The sequence below is a fragment of the Lonchura striata genome, chromosome 6 (genome assembly GCF_046129695.1).
Source record: "Lonchura striata isolate bLonStr1 chromosome 6, bLonStr1.mat, whole genome shotgun sequence".
Classification (NCBI taxonomy): domain Eukaryota; kingdom Metazoa; phylum Chordata; class Aves; order Passeriformes; family Estrildidae; genus Lonchura; species Lonchura striata.
The window spans coordinates 30227489-30245784 of record NC_134608.1 but is presented as its reverse complement, the minus strand read 5'-3'; the positions used below and the strand labels follow the sequence as shown (position 1 = coordinate 30245784).

Sequence of the window (18296 nt, the reverse complement as noted above, 5' to 3'; positions counted from 1 at the left end):
GGTGTCAAAACCATAGAACCAGAATATATTCAAGTACAAGCATCAGGAAATGAACCTTAAGAAATTTTAACTGTTCAGATGGGAGAAAGGATAGGATCAGAGGCTTATGTTTTATTGGTTTTGTCCATGAGAAATTAAGTACTTTACTTATCCATGAAAAGGATGCAGGCCAAAATCATAAAGAACATGTTAACACTGCTAGCTTGTAATCGATGCAATCACAGTATTGCTATCTAAATCTTTGTTTACTTTTCAACAGATTGGTGTCTGCAGATCATGCTGTCTTACACTGCCATTCCTCTGTAACCTTAACCATTATTCCTACTGTGTAAAGTGAAGCACAAATTTAAGGTGACAAAGCACCAGTTGGCTGATGTGAAGTATGCTACGAAAGCAGAAACCTCTGAAAGCTTCACAGCCATTATGAAATAACTGACCTATATGAAACTGCTACCATGGTTCACAAATTTATTGTCAGGTTCCAGCCTCTAGCTGTTCTCTGATTGTTCTAAATACTTGACAAACTGAAGCCTTTTCACTTTCTGTTGAAATTGCCTCATCTCCCTGTCAGAGCGCCATGGGGGACTCCATTACTTTTCTGACTTCTTTCCCCTACTGACAAGTCATTTAGCTGGCTTCTTGTTGTGAAGGCTGTCCATGTCAAATTAGCCAGGGCCCCTATTGTCCTTATTACCACTCGAAAAGCCATCATGAGTAATGCTACGGGGTCCCTCAGTTGTCATCATTTGTCAGAAAGAAAGGGAGTGTGGTTACATATAGCTGACAGGTAATTTCAGTGTCTACAATTACCCCAATTAGTCTTGTCATAAACAATTCGATAAATGCACACCAATACAAACAGATAAACACACCAAGGTTTCTCACTATTAATGTTATGTAATGGATAAATCAGTGATATAACGCTATATTTTATTTATTTATTTATTTATTTGAACTATTCTCAGCTGCAAGCTGGCAGTTGCTACCTGGTCAGCACAAATTGTACTATCTACTTTCATTAGCTCATCACCACAGAAGAATATGAAAGGCTGTGACAAAATTCATTTAGAGAGAGCACAAAAGAGCAGATTGCCTAAAGCAGGTGTTATAACAAAGATAAAACAAAGGTTTTCATTGTCAGTTCAATGCCACAATGAGCTTTAAAAGGGACTATTTTGTCCTTAAAAACAAACATAACATAGGAGAGCAACAGAAAGAGAAAGCAGTGAAATACATTCCTTGCTTCCCACTATTTCCGAAGTCAATCAGCAGGTAGGTCTTCTAATAACATATGCATCAAAGCCTTATTTGCCAAGGTGGTCACAATATTAACCAAATTATTTCCACATATTTTTTTCTATGTTTTTAAAAATATACATCTTGCAATGCCACACAGCTCCTGAAAGATCTGATAATTATTCCATATAATATACAACATAATCCCTGATGTTGCTCTACAGAATTATCTGAGAACAGGTTTAGTAATTCCAGCTGCCTGGACAGTCTGGAGCACTGTGCTAAAGTCTTTTGGAAGATAAAATATTGATGATGTTGATTGCTCTTCTAAAATGCCAGGTAGACCTGTAACAAACACAACACTGAAAGAGGCAGCTTTAATAACATTTATATTAAGCACTGAATTACACATTGCTAAGCTTATCCTTGTGATCCACCTAAATAAAAATCTTGACATCTCTAGAGTCCATAGCACTCTGTCTGTTTGCTGACCGCAGGCTGAAGTGATGGCTGGAAAACCGAACACAGACATGTTGTTGTAGGAAATTGCTTTTGGCAACTATTTGTTCAAACTCAAGTTTTTTTTTAAACCAACACTAAGAACCCACCAGAAAACAGGACAGGTCTCCCTAATGAGTAATCTATTTTAGCACAGTCTTGTCTAGGCATGACAGTTTACTGAGAGGCTTGAAAAACTCGTAATTACCAGTGTTACAGGGCAATTAATGTATATTACACTGCACTACTCATGGCAGCAACTGTCATTTTCTCAATAAAAATGAGTACTCTTCAGCTAAAGGTGACATTAATTGGGACTTTAATGACTATGCAGAGGAGCTGAAGCCAAATATGAACAAAACAGCGATTCAATGAGCGACTTCAGAAACGAGAAAATTGTACTAAAATGAGATTAATTGCTGTTTAGAAAAAGGAAAGAACCTAAAAAGCTATTAAATTGCAGGGTTTGGGTGCCCGGGTGATGGTTGTGATGTTAATCTTGCATTCTCACAGCAGGCAAATATTCACTAAATTCAGAGCCTTTTGACAGCAGGAAAAATCATGTATGCTTAACTTCAATCCATCAAAAATATATTTCAGCTTTTATCAGTGTTCTAAATACTTCTGCAATTTCAAAAATTACTGCTCCATTCCTTGGCTGTCATCATGCAAATGCGTACACTGTCAATATTGCTATGAAAAATTCCCTGGCTTCAAAAGGCCTGCTTCGGTGATAAAGAAAGAAAAACGTGAAGATTAGAATTGCAAAACACACACTACTAATATAACAGAAAGCAACAATAAGAATTTAATGTTTAAGTTGTGAAAACTGCTAAAATAGAAAATGATGGGGTATTGTTTTAGTGTGTGTGGGGGAAAAAAATCAAAGAACTCCCCTACTCTCTCATAAAATCTTTAAAGCTTACAACTTTATAGATAATTACTCATTGCAAATAATTAGGACATAATTTTGCAGCTTTACTTCAGGTGATATAATTATTAAAACTGCTCTGTAGTTTCTAAAAGCCTTTATGTGTGCTACTTAATTCTTTAAAGCAATTATATAATTGCTTTTCTTTATAGCCTTTTTAACTGTCATGATGACTGTATACATAAAACATTGCACTTAAACTCTGACATATAAGAGGGATAAACATAGCTCTGATTCACTATTCACTTTGAAGTTATATCTCCTATAACTTCAGATTTAAACCAGAAAATCAGTTTATCCTGTCAGGTTAAAAATTGCATATGAAGCATTCACATATCTTAAGAAGCAAAACTTCTCTTCTACCCAAACCCACAATAGTTGCACCCTGGAAGAGACAAAAATAAAACTCTTAGTTTCTTACAATTTCCTTTTCCATAATCACTTCTGTTCATTCTGCATCTTTAGAATTAAACATCTGTTTCATCCACATTTAAAAAAAACCCTAGATGCATTAGAATATGCATCCCAAATTGTTGCATCCACTCATTAATATCATACACAGATTTTAAACACAATTAATAACATTACATCTATTAAAACCTCTGAAATATTCATGCAGAAATTCCAATATATGTATATAAATGTGTTAAGTACAAAAATCATGGGAAAGCAAGGCAGTCACTTAAGTTAGGCTCTTAAACCAATCACTGTGTCCTGAATAGCATCCACAAATTGTCGTAACATTACTTATTTTGCATACAGCACTTTGATGATTAGTCATCTCTTTATTACATAGTTCTTACCTAAAGTAATTGAAAAATACACTACAATGTTACCATAGTAACCTTTAAGTTACTCATATAATTAATGAAATTAATTGTATTTCAAATTTAAAATATGATGATGTAATTTTTTGCACAAAACGTTTTTTTTTGCAAAGGACAAAAAAACAAAGCAATGCATGGGCACTTAATGTTTGAGTGTTTTTAGTTTGCAGTATAACTTTCCTTCAGGTTTCAATGATTCCTTCAGCATCAATGTCACCAATACATGGATTATGAAACCATACTTTGGTCAGCAGGTTTATGAGACAGTGTAACTCCAATGAAATGGTTCTTGTTAAACTTTTAAAACAAAATTTAGAATTTGTTTCTGAAACAAAATCATCAGGTTGAATTTGATACAAAGCTTTGACAATAACAGTGAATCTCAGAGTACACAAATGAATTATTAGTACCTATGATACTTTTAGAATTTTGTGTTAAAAGGTTTCTTGTGAATTTTTCAGTTATGAGGCCCCTAGTCATTCCTAAATAACAAAAAGATGAACCTCTTGTTTTGAAGTCAAGCCTTGCAAACCAGGTATCACAAAGGAGGAAAGTTTCCATTAGGAACCACTGACACAAGGAGGTAAAAGTCAAGCCCAATGCAATTAGTGGCTAAGTACTCACTGTCTCTAGAAAAACAACTATTTAATCTAGAGAATATTATAAAAATATAATTTTCCATACTATTTATTGTTCTAGCTCAGGCACCCTGCAAAGGCTGCTGGGTTACTAACAATTTTGTGCGTTTTATTGTGTTAATATTTTTCTGGAAGTGGAGAAAAAATGTTATTTTTCATGCAGAAATTGTGCTTCTGCTTCCTCCCATAATCAAATGAAATATGACAACTAACAGTAGTATTGTTCTTAAACTTTAAATAGAGGGGTCTTAAGCTCAGGCTTTGGAAAGTATCATCGCAAAGCATGAAGAGACAGGTAACTGCTGAAAAAAAAAATCTAAATTTTTCCTCTTCTGCAGAGACCAACACACATAAAATAGCCAGATTGCATTATACACAGAACAAATGAGTCAATTATATTGAATTTAATGAGACTAGCTGTTTTCACAACACACACATAATCTGAGTTTTGTAATAGGAATGGCTTAAATTCCTGTTAACAACAGAAAGAGGAATTCATATACCCACTATCCCAATACCTCCTTCTTATCTTCTTTCCCCAGATTTGTTCTGATTTAATTTTTTTTATTTATGCAAAATAATGTCATATGTTTTAAGTTCTTATTTAAGAATGCTGATCTGTAAGCATTTTCACAAGTTTTTTTTCTCTTCCCTTTTATTCAAAGTATGAGCTTTTCAGAATGTCACATCCAGTTGAAGCTGATCATAAAATTAGAAGGCATTTTTTTTCCCTCTTAAAAAGAGGCAATTTCCCCCCTCATTGTATGTATTTAGAAAGAGAATTTTAAGAACTGATGCTCTACAGTACGTAAAGGACATACACCTATTTAAAAGCTGGAAACAGTCCTAGAAACTCCAAGTGAAAAATTAGATATTCAATATGACAGAGCCCACATGTACTTTAAAGTTTTAAAAATATTTTAAGTATCTTGACTAGAGAAACAAGTGAATAGGACTTACTGGTAAAAGTAGTGAACTTAGAGTTGGTACTATCAAGATGTATGTCATGTTGAGTTAAAAAATTCTATCAAAGCCCAAAGAGAACTGAGAAAACACATTAAAATGAATGTGCAAGTAAGACAAACAAAAGCACCACACATCTTTTGCTAAGGTAACAATGAAAACCTATTACTAACTCTCTGTGAAACTACACCTGATACACAGATACACTTCATATGGATTTTGACTAAGTCAATGGAATTTGCATTGTCCTTTAAAATCATATACCAACTACTGATCTGGAAAAGATCAAAATCCAGAGGAGTGCACTGTGGTACCAGAAGAATTGTTTCCATATGCAGAACTGCAGCTTCATAAAGGCCATAAACTTTGGGCAGTCTATGCTATGAATGTAGAAAACAAAGGGGATAAAGTAACAGCTGTAACTTAATATAAAGCTCCTTGTACTGCCTTCCCTAACTTTTTTTAAGGTTTCACAAGTTTCCGAAATCAGGTTTATCTCATTAAATCTCAAAGTAGAGTCTTAGCTATTTTCTGTTTCAGTTCTGAAACACTGCAGAGTGTTTCTCATTCTATCTTCAGGTCTAAGAGTCAAACAGTACCATGATTTAGATCAAAAACATTTGAATAAAACCAAAATCCTTAGAACCTTGTCAAATGGCAGTACTAGTGTTTCCCCATCAAATACATAATATGGTGTTCTAATACTACCACTGTCAGAATGGGGAAAAGAACAAAACCAGTTACTTGTAATGTAGGATGGAAACAAAGAAACAAAACTTGTGATCTGCGGACCAGGCCTCTAATAGTGAGAAGATGATTACCTTCCAAATCTGGCCACAGTCAGTATGGTTTTGGTAGAATATTTCTCTTGCTATTCTTGCATCTTCCATGACCAACATAATCTCCAGGCTCATAAATTTAACTAGCAGGTTGCAGCTTATGATGGTATCACAGCTAAAGTTTGGATGTGGCAAAGAAAGAGTTGCTACAAAATAAGAAACAACTAGAACATTAAATTATTTCATTATCAAAGGTACACAGTTTAATTATTTTTGTCTGAGTTTTCCACCACCAAATTTCTATGACTTTAATTAAAAAAAAAAGTTAGTATCACTGTATTGTAAGCAGAGGGGTATGCAAACCTCCCCTGGACTTGATGTACTGTTTTAGTCTAGGCTTCACAGGCCCAGGGCTTCTGAAACACTTCAGTCTGAAAATGGCATTCCTGCTGCTGGGTATTTGGGTTTTGTTTTAGAATTGCAATCGCATATCTTGTAGATTATTTTCCAGAGCTCTTCTACAGCTGTTCAAGGAAGTTCCCAAGGGCTTTGAGCTTAGCTTCTTTAAATCTTACACAAGAAAATCTTATTTAGAAATGCTAAATTAAGCACAACTTCACTGAGTACGTCTACCTTACTCCTTCAGTGTATTTTCACAGGTCTTGTGAAATGCAGATAGGCATTGGATTTATGGGTACAATCTTTAAATATGAACTTGAGAACATGGCAAGAGGGTTTGAAGAGGTGTGTCTCTGCTGATGCACTACACTTAGAATACAGGTCCCAGATGCTCTGGGAGTTAACTCATTATGAGCATGTGGTGCTCATTATCAAACCAACAGTGGTGGAAATTTCATTGCTGGTAAAGGCACAAGGACATTTTGAGCCACAATTTTAATGGATCTTTTAAAGCCACACTTGAGTTCTTCCCTTTTCAAGGTGCACAAGTCAGTAACATATGGGATCACAGATCCACTTCTCCTTGGAATGTCTCATGAAAGTTCAAACAAATGCCAGGGTCTGTACACTGACAACTTATTCTGTGTATTCCATAGCTAGGTAATTACTAACATAGCTAAGTGGAGCTTAATTCCTCTCACCCTTCTTTCTTCATCATTATCATTTTAATCTATTAAAAACACCTATAGTTCTCTCATCAGTTTTCATTTGGAGTTCTCTGTGATGTGTCTTATATCTGAAATGTTTAAATCTGGCTAATTCTTTCTTCAGGGGTATTATTTACTGCTTTCTCATTTCATCTACACAGATGAGTTCCCTTAAAAGCATTAATTTCCTCTAAATATAGAAGCAAAGTACCTCTTCATGAATTTGATCAGTGCAGTCTTCTCTGTTATCTCCATCCAAAACAACTCTGCAAAACAATTGTGTGACTATTTAAGTATGTAATTTATTTCTTTGTATCTGGAAAGTGGAGAACTGTTACAGAGAAGACCTATATGCCTTTCACGTTTCCAGCATCTCTCTCCATTCACCAGCAAGCTGTCAAATTCCACATTGAATTGGCAAACCACCTTTATTCTTTATCCCCAATTACCTCTCAAGGTTAGAAATAATTCTCAAAAAGCATTAACAAAAGCAATCTGTTATTTTCCTCTAAATATCTCAGCTGTCAAAACATGAAAAATTTAGCAGGCTTCTGATGTACTCAGATCAGTGAATATTTTGCTGACCAATATTATCTTACTACCTCTTTACACTACACTGTAAACATTTGTTGACTCGTGTATTATACATGAACATTAAACTCTGTACAACTAAGTATCTCTTACTCTGTTCAACAGCAATTTCTAGCATATTTTACTAGGACTTCTAGGTGTAGCTTCAATACACATAGTAAACACTAACAAAGATAATGTGTAATAGAAGAGGGAAATAGGTCATTCCTAAGCCACTTCCTACACAAGCAAAACATCTCCAAACATGAAATATAAAAACCAGGTTGAGAATTTATTCTTTATCCATACTGCTTAGAGGAATGACATCTTTTTTAAAACACATGCACACATAATAAAAATAATATAATCAAATTTAAGGAGAGTAATGACATAAAATACCAAATTAACTGTTCAAAATTGTGTCTTTCATTCTGGATAGTAACTAGTCTGCTTCAAAAGAACAAAAATAATGAAACAGAAATCTCACAATACCATCTTCAATATATGTTGTCTACATCTCTTTTATGCAAGACAAATAAAGATTTCTTTGAAAAGTCCCATCTTCTAACTATATTTCACCTCATGTAACATTGGAGTCTTTTTTGTTATCATAACTGTAATATTATGTTTAAATAGTCTTCTTGTTTTTGAAAACTTTTAATCACAGTGACATAGTTTAATTATGTATGATGTACAACTACGTTAGAGGTGCTGTATTCCAGAAGTCATTGGTAGTAACAGAACAAAACAGAATTTTAAAAAATAACATTACAAAAGGCTTTCTTCACAATTATTTCTATTTTCTTCTCTATAGATTTGCTCTTTAAGAAAGTGTATTAGTTAGGGGTAAGGACAATATTTGAAGGTGGGTTTTCTTTACCTCAAAAAGAGCACTAAAACCTCAGTTAAACTATTTCTGCCATAAACCATTGGGGGGAAAATGTGTGAGATGTGAAAACTATGAATGTGTCATGAGAATTTTGCATTTTTAACCCTCTATTTCTGTGATTTTATCCTATGGCCTTACAGGCTGCAAGTGGCTTTTTGTTTTTGAATTAAGGTGATAATGAGAATTTAAATATTTGATGGTAAATGCTAATATGTTATCCTGATTTGAATAAAAGATATTAAACCAAAACAGTGCTTGCATGTTTTTAACATGTAAGTTAGTAAAGTTATTCATTGCTTTACATGTATAATGTGTTTGTACTTGGAAACAATTATGTTGAAAGCCTGAAATTTAATCCTTGTATGCTGTGATTTTGTCTTAGGTAAAAAGATGGGTATACCTGCAAAAGGCAGAAAGATTGTTGCCTGATTTTTTTTCAATGAGAATGGCAGATATGACACCAGCTTGTTTCACAAAATGACTATTTGTTAGTTTGGTTAAATCTTATGAAAACTTGTATAATGAATACTTAATCATATAAGTTTCAGCAAATAGAAATTTCCTTATAATTGTAATAAAAAGCAGGGAAACAGTAAAGTTGATTCTTGTTCCAATTTCTTCGCAGACTTCTTTATGAATGCTAAAGAATTCCTTTTCTTTACTAATTTTAGGACATGAAACAGCAATTCAAATATTTAGTTCCCACTGAAGTTTTCTTTCAAGTTTTTGTCATCAGATTTTGCATTCTAATTGGATAAAGCAGTTATGTGGCACTAATATCCAGGGGTTATATACTGATAGTCTAAAACAAAGGCTAACTCATTTGAACATTAAACTTGGTATTTACATCCAGTGGAAAATATCAGCATCTAAATGGTGAAGTTTTAAACTATACAGCATATAATATTTTTTTTTCATTCTCATACAAACAATATATAATAAGATTTACAGAGCCAATATTCAGAATTATGGTTTGAAAGAAAAAATACATAGCATACATGAAAGAAATGTGAGAAGTGTTTATATATTGTCTAGTATTCCAAGGTATATAAATTTATGGCATTTACTTTTGTTAGAAGTTTTTTTGATAGGGAACTATAGAACAGCATTTCTAGAAAAGATGGAAGATGGAAATGGTACAAATATTTTAATAAAGAAGAAAATTTTCAATCCTCATGTGTGTGTTTCATGTAGAAACATTTACAGACCATATCAAGACACATGTGCAATAGCTGCCTTTATGTTCCACTTATCTACTTCCAGGTTTCTCATCAGTACCAGACTATATTATGCCCATATTTCTTGTACCACAAACATTCTTGAATCACTAAAATTCACTGTAAAAACTGAAAAAAACCTCAATTTAGCTAGTTTCATATTTTTAAACTGTTAAAAATCAAATTTTTTAAAAGGCAAGGACAATTATTGATCTACTGTGATGAGTAACTGAGATTATTCTTTTTACTATTTGCTTCTTCTGATCTTTATTCCTAAGTAATGCAAAACAAAATGGAAAAAAAAAGAAAAAGGCAAGCATTTCTAGAAAATGCCTTAATCTGGTCAATTTAAGCCTCTATGGCTTTGGTCCACAGAAGCTTTATTAGTTTCCTGGGCTCCATAGTGGGATAAACTATTTCATGCATGAAGGGATCAGCATTCCTTCTTCTAATCATTGCTATTGTGCCCACTACAAAGCTCTCTGAACACCTCCTATGGATATCACATGGTATCTTAATCACTCCTCAATTAATAACTTTATACTCATTTTTTGGTTCTGCCATTTCTATATACATTACTTGAGGATGATCCTGAAGCTGTAACTGAGTATGGTGAGATTATAGTAATTTTCCCACTGCAAAGACATTCTTACACTGAAAGTGTCCAAAAAGCAGTTTCCACTGAGAAAGTGTAACAGCTTAATACAACAGGCAATCCCTTCATAATGCCATGACAGATGTTGGTCTCCTGTCAATTGTAACCACCCTGTAACTTTATAGAAGAAGAAAACACTTTCTTATGTGCTTTGATAAGCAATGTGGTAGCTGACACTGTTTACATGCGAACATCAGAATCTGCTAGCACCAGCTAAACCTTGAATACCTGAAAGCTAATTTTTTAAAGTCTGGGTTTGCTAGTCTACTATATAACAGTCTTCTCAATGTGATATAGGTGGACTCAAAGAAGAAAGTAAGCCAATAATTTTTGCTTGAAGATACTAATGTTTTGACTATTGCTAACTCACCTTTCCCCTCAAGCAGTAGTCACCTGTAGCTGTCCAGTCAGCTTCCTGCCTCACTTTTTTAAGATGATGGGCCTTAAATGTTAAGGGGAATACTAAAGGAACACAGATTGACATCATGCTGATTTTTCTCAATTGCAGAGGAAAATACAAATAATAGGTGAAGATTCTCACAGGGGGAAAGGGATGGTGTGACCAAATTCTCTCCCAATGCATCTTCAGTTAAATTATCCTCCTCTTGATATTATTAATTCCTGTAATCCAAAATCCTGGGAGAGAGGAGTAACTAACTATATTCAGCTTTTTAAAAGCTACCCCTTAACTCCATTCAATCAGTCTTCAATCTTCAAAGAATATCTAAATTCTAAAATGTTCATACTGTTTGGTTTGATAAACAGCATCTACTGCTGGATACAGGCAGCACTAGAAATCTATGTGCAGTTTGCTATGCATTCCACCACGACAAGTGTGTAGATCAGTATTTGTCTTTTGCAAAATTGAAATGCCTAACAGGTTTCCTATATATAATATATTCCTGTATAGATAATGAATGTAAACTGACATATAAAAGGCTTGTTATTCCTTCTATGGACCACTTAGTTATAGTCAAAGCACAGAAGAAAACCACATGCCCAGATAACAGACAATAGCATAGTGCATTTACAACAGCAAAGCATTTATGTAATAAGTGTATATTCAACAAACTATAGATGAAAACCAATTAAATGTTTAGCAAAATGGAATAATCAGTATGGCAAGATGTGGGATGTACTGAGATCTGACCGGTACACCATAAACTAAATGGGAAAAGAAAAAAAAAGTGCTGCCCAGTATCTCCTAGTTACATCGTGAAGGAAAGCCATAGAAAGCATAACCAGGGAACAGGTATGTACCTCATCAAATAAAGAGTGGTACTTTCCTGATCATGGAAAGTGGACTATGACAAAGAGATATGAGTGGCTTATACAAGGAACAGAACTTGGGCACAGAAAAGGACTTCAGAAAGAAGAGACTGTTTCTACAGCCCTTAAAATAAGTGCTCCAAAAGAAACATATTTGTAAGTGAAAAAGATTACAATCTACAAACAACAGAATTATTATATATCACCATAAAATTTGTCATGCAAATAACAGATTACAAGACAGAAAACCTAACTTTGAATTGGTATGGTTTCAAACTGGAAAGAAATATAATTTTAAGATCATAATACAGTTTAAGGAAGGTGCAGTCTATGTTTGAGATAAAATACTTATAAAAATAGAGAAACCACAAGAATGAATACTATTAGTGATGGTATGTATCAATAACACCCACTGAGTGACACAGTAATACTGTGTGTGGAAGCTCTGGCAAAATGAAAACACTACAGGCAGCTTGGAGGAGTGGAATAATTTATCAAAAACTTTTAGTAGTTATGGCCTGCAAAATGCCTAGGTTGCTAAAAGGGTTTGTGTAAAGTCACACAAAATACTACAGAGAAGAAAAGCCAAAATCATAATAGATGACTACAGATCATTATTATTATTATTGGTAAATACAAGCACATAAGTTATTTTAGTCATCTGGTTTGCCTTAATCAAGAGCTAAAAATTCATTTATAACACTGTACACAAATGCCATTTTATATTGGTATCATATGCAGCTTGCATAAAAAGTATACATTAAAATGAAGAACAGCAATTCACATAATAGTTAAAGACAACCAATAACAAAACCACAAAATTCCAGTTGTCAAACATAATTTACTATGTATATTTCTTCTCTTCTATGCTAAAACAGTAATTATTAAAACTAAAGTGATATGAGTGAATGTTTATGACTTCTTATTAAAACCCCTGACTTTTGGCAGTGTTCATTTAAGCTTTAGGTAAAAGAAAATCATGTAGAGATTTCTGTGCGATGGCCTAGTGACTTTATATCCTCTTGTCAAACCTCAGCAGTTTTATTTGTAGTGATACATGCCGGAGAAGGTTGGAGGTTAAAGTTGATAGGAGGGCCAACAGGAAAACCAACCAACTTCTTTCAAAAGATTACAACCTTTAACATATTAGGATCTGTCTGCTAACTTTGTAGGCATGCATTTGTGTACTCTTCTATGAACTAATCCCCGAACTCCAGACCAATAGGGCTTATAAATATCTCCCTCTTCCTACTTTCCTTATATTATTCCTTCATAATGTCCCTACTGTTTAAGTTATTTTAGTTTTTGGTATTGATATTTAGTGCTTATTGTGCTTTCAGTAGAATTATAATCTAATCTATTGTTAAGTAATCTACTGTTAAGATTTCAGAAGTACATTTACAGGTAGATAAAATATCTTCCTAATTTTACTCAGCCCAGTTTTCTCTTTCATCCTTACAACGTAAGAAGAGCTTTCTTAATCTAGTTAAATTAACATTAAATGTAAAATCATCAGTCTACTGGAATAAAGCTCTCTAGATTTCACTTTCTCCCACTCATTGTAACATTGATTCTTCTGTGACTTCAAAAAAAAAAGTAATACAGATAAAAATAATGATAAATAAAATAACACAGAAACAAAAAGGGTATAAAAGGACCTTCAGAGGTTGCCTAGCCCTGCTAGACAGAATGAACTACAGCTGATTGCTCAGGACTTTGTCCAGTTGGGTATTGAATAGCTCCAAGGATGGAGACTGCACAACCTCTCTGAAAAGACTGCTATAATCTTACACAACGAGAAAATATTTTTCTAACATTTTAGTAAATTTTCCTGCACCTCAATCTGTGTCCATTACCTCCTATCCTCTCACTGGGCACCACTGAGAAAATCCTGGTTTCCAAATTTTCACTTCTTCCCTTCAGATATTTATGGACCTTAGTAAGATCCTTCCTGATCCTGGGCTTCACACTAAACAACTGGAGGTCTCCCATCTTCATATGAAAGATGCTCCAATCCCTTTTTCATCTTCAAGGCTCTTCTTTGGATTTTCTAGAATTTACTCTCAGTACAATCATCCATCTTATGCTCTATCTAGTCACCTAACTCAAAGGACCAAATCATTACATGGATTGAAGATAGTACTGATAGCAGCTTTATTCTTACCCGCACTGAGGACAGCACAAGTTTTTCCACTGACTTCAAAAAGAATTAGATCTCTGCTGGTTAGATGAATCCTATCTAAAAAAAAGATGTGTATTTACTGTAGATACCCATGATGGCCACATGATGTAGAAATGCAATGATAATTTTTTTCAGTTATATGCATTTGGTAGCATTTAGACAATAAACAACTTAGTAAACAACTTTTCTCCCCAATGTATCTGAAACATTTAACTTGCAGGTGTACTGAAACCAGTCTACAGTGACACATTACTGCAATCCTACAACTCTGCATTTTAAAATGAGCAACTACTGCACAAACTACGCACATACTACTATTGCTGCTGCATGAGACCAATGTAACAGAAAAATCTATTATTCTTAACTTTTATATTTTATAAAAAGGTAAATACAGACTTAAATAAAATTTAAACATTTTTAAGCATCAGACTTGACTTTCAAGCTTCTCCCACTTTTCCCTGCTCCTTCTTTGAAACCCTGGAGAAGAACATTTGGCAAAGCAAAGATTCTGCATTCCACATTTCATAGCATTTAGCTATTGCTACAATTTTAATTATGCAAAACTCAATGGGCTCTGATAAAATCTGACTAATCTGACTAATACTCTAAAACAAACATTGTGAGCTACTGAAAGCAATGCTGTACACAAATTCCCTCATGTCATAGAAAAGACTAATGCAGCACAGCATACTTTTTCACAGGTAAAACAACATCCCACAATGTTACCACCTTTTGCTTTTCTTCTCTGCAGCTAATGACCATTTTCATATTTTTTGTTCTTAAAAAAAAGTAATCTTTTCTAGTTTCACTTCAGACACACTTGAGTATCATAGCAAATCCAGGGACAGACTTTTATAGATGTGATACAGGAAATGTATCAACAGCAAGGCACAATTTTGAACTATTGTTAGTTCAAACATTAAATATATGCATATTGATATGCACAAAAAGGAGTATTATAAGATTATATTATATTTCATGTTTTAGTTAAATTTATGTAATTCAGACATATACATGTACTGTGAGGCAAGATCTACCTTACAGTGCAGACATTTTCCTGAGATTTCCTGACATGCGAAGGGGATTCTCCCACCATGCCAATTCCACAGATCCATGCTAAATTTAAGGTCTAACAAAGTCAAGGAGAGAGCAGAGACTCAGCAGTGTAGTGCTATTACATCTTAGTGGTCTTGTGGCAATTAAATTAAGAGTATTAATTTTCAGAGCTCCACACAATGATTATACAGAGAAGGAGCAGGAAAACACAGGACACAAAAGACAGTATAGTGAGCTTCTACAGATGGGGAAGTCTGCACCATAGTAGTGAGAATAAAGACTGTTCTCTCTGAACTTGTACCCCTGGACATTTTACAGAGAAGAATGATTTGAGTGGTACTTTGACGTGTTTTGTGTTTATCCAAGAATCCTGTCCTTTACCTCCTTAACACAGCCAAAAAATATCTGGAACTTAATGTAGTTTTTATAATGTTTCATGCCGAAGCACAGATAATATTTCTGGATTCTTTTTTTCTTCCTTGACACCCTATAAATGGTGCTAAGAAAATTAAAATTATGAGAATGCCTGTGCTTAGGTTTACACTTTTGATACAAGTAAAGAAATTTTTCATAACAGAGCATATTTTTATGTCTCTATCTGTAGTGTCTTTTACCTTGAGTTTTAAGAAAACCAGTTTAACCTTGCAATATTTTTATGCAATATCAGGTGGTGAATTTTAAATATAAAAGCAACAAGTAACTTGCTTGAGAGAACAAATGAGATCAACAACGGAACAGATTCAAAGCTACATTTACAGCTGTTATAGCTTACCCTATCCATTGTCTGGAGGCACATGCATGAGAATCAGTTACTAAGAATCATTAGGATAACAATATAAATGAAGACCATTATTCTACCTTGGCCACTTTACTGCTTGCATCATGAACCCCTCAGCTTGTATTGAGGCTAGATGTGCTATTGGGCAAACACATAAGGAGCTAGAGTTTCCCCTACATGAAGATTAGGATTCCAGATCATGCACACTCCTCTCTTGAATGTTGCATTTTGATGTAGTAAAATGATATAGAAAATTTACTGTTTTTAATAAAATGCTAGCAGTAAGGAGAAGTCTTTAAATACAGGAAACGTGACTTTTAACAAAAGAAAAAACCACTACTGTGCGATAGTAAGTTTTACTCAGTGAGAGCTTTGTGTGCCTACCAAAGTTTACAGAAGTTACTACAGAAAAACAGTCATCTCTGTATCAGTCATGGCAACAAAATTAATACCACACGAAACTTTGGCAAGCAGACAATATTAATACTAGTAAAAAGGCAAAGGAAGCAGACTCCACATTTGACCTGAGCTTCTATTGAATTTACATGTCCAAGAGAAGTGATCAAAACTAATGATTCTGCAGGAGCCCATCCGTTTCAGATTAGAGAATATAGTATATATATTTATAGTAGAGCACATTCTACAGAAACATTATCACACTAAATAGTCCTACCATACCAGGAGGGATGAGTGGAAAGAAATAGACACAACCAGCTGAAAACAGAAGGGACTTTGATGACAAGATGATGTGAGGCACCTCTTTGTCAAAAATATTGCCAAAGCTAACCATGCATGCATCTGTTGCATCTTGGTTCCTGAGCCCTCAAGCCTCAGGAAACCCAGCAATGAAGGAAACAGGCATTTTTGTACAGAACAGTGCCAGACATTTGTACCTTTTTCACATCTTTCAAACATGCCCACTGTATTTTACAGAGGCTGTGCTATTAATTTATGCTTCAGTTCAAGGTATGTGAGCAAGCAGACAAAAAACCCCTTACTTTTCTTCAAAGAAAAATGACCAGCTCCAAGAACAGGGATAGTCAGTGACAAAGTGAATACTGATAGGAGTTAACAATCCAAACTACATTTACAAGAGGATATAACAAGACCCTAAATATTGAAGTCCCATTTTCATGATGAACGAGTTTTATAATGTACTTGGGCCAGCAATTTTAACTAAAAAACTGAGAGTTTTAGCATTTGCTGAAAACACACTTTGTTGAAGTTGATTTCTCTGTAAAACACCTTGCTACACAAAGGCAACTTTCATACAGATTTGTTTGGTACTTCGCTACAAAAATTTGGTTAAAACCTCACCAGAGTGAGGGGAAAAAACGTACAAAAATTTCCTCAGGAAACCATGAGGCTTTTGCACAGCAAAAGTGCAAAAACTTTAAAAAGACAGCAGTCAATGCTGTTTATAAACTGCTGCTGATCACATGTAAGTTAAGTTGCTCTTTGCCAGAAGCAGTAAAACTTGATAATGCAGAATAAGTGCTTGAATAAACTTTTCAACACACTGCATAGCCAAAAGCATTACTAGCAAATGTGATTTTTGATTCTGTGGAAAGAAAAAAAGCAGAAATCAGAAATATAATTTAAAATGTATTTCCACAGTATATACAACAGGCAACTATGATGAATGGGAACTTACAGACTCTGAATCAGGCAACTGAACTTCTGCCAGTATAGGAATTGTGTTGTTCTGAAGGTAATTGTGAGAACGTAATTTTACATTACGAAGCTAAGTGTTCACCTTATATATTTTTAAAAAAAACACCTTCATTCAAAGATAAAACAAAATTTTTACCAAAAGAGGTAAAATCCCACAGTTCAGAAAACATGAAATATATCTAATATGCTATTCATAGTCTGTGTTTTAAAAGGTGAAGGACATACATTTACACACACAAAATAAAGATACAACTGCTTTGTGGTCTGCAGAGTATTTTCAGTTATTTTTCCTTATTCTTGGAAATATACATTACTCTTAATACAGCAGCATCCTGAAATTTTATAACATTTTTGATTTCTTTGAAATGAAAAGTCCATTTTATTGTTTTTTAATTAAATCTATTTCCCCAAAAGGTCTTTAAAGGCTCTACAAACTACCTTGCATTTTATTATTGCTGACAGTTATCTAAACCACGCTTGAATGCCCTCTTTATCCTTTAGTGAGCAATTGAAAGATCATATGCTAAAAAGACTTGTGCTTTCTCTTCTTCTAGCCCTATAATTAAGGCATTTTAATACATTTCTTCATAGTCATTAAGAGAGCACAATGTTAAAAATTAATGAAATGAGACAATTTTGAGTTTAACAACCATAAATACACACAACATAAATTTGTCTCAATTGTAGATATGAAAAAAAAAGCCGTATTGAAATCACATGATGAGATTACTGAATTGTCAAGATTTTGCCTTTGCTGTCTAAGAGTATTTAAATGATGTATGGTAGCCTGACAATACTCCAGTGTTGTTACATACCATACAAGAGAGGTAAACATTTCTGTCAAACATTCAAATTCCATTGGGTTTTTGTTTACCTTATATAGATGTCTATAAAAAGAAGCGGTATTGCTGGATGATGCTGAAATGGGGGAGGAAAAAGGAAAGAGGAAGCAAGACAAAGGCATAGGAAGGGAAAAATGATCATAAGTCAATTGTAAAAAACCTGACATATAATGAAAAATACCACTA

General features: G+C 34.0%; 1 protein-coding gene across 3 annotated transcripts in view; it reads right to left on the bottom strand.

Moving 5' to 3' along the window:
- Window positions 1-18296, bottom strand: part of CDIN1 (CDAN1 interacting nuclease 1) — a 121520-nt gene that overhangs the window by 28354 nt on the left and 74870 nt on the right. The gene's annotated exons all lie outside the window — the stretch shown is intronic.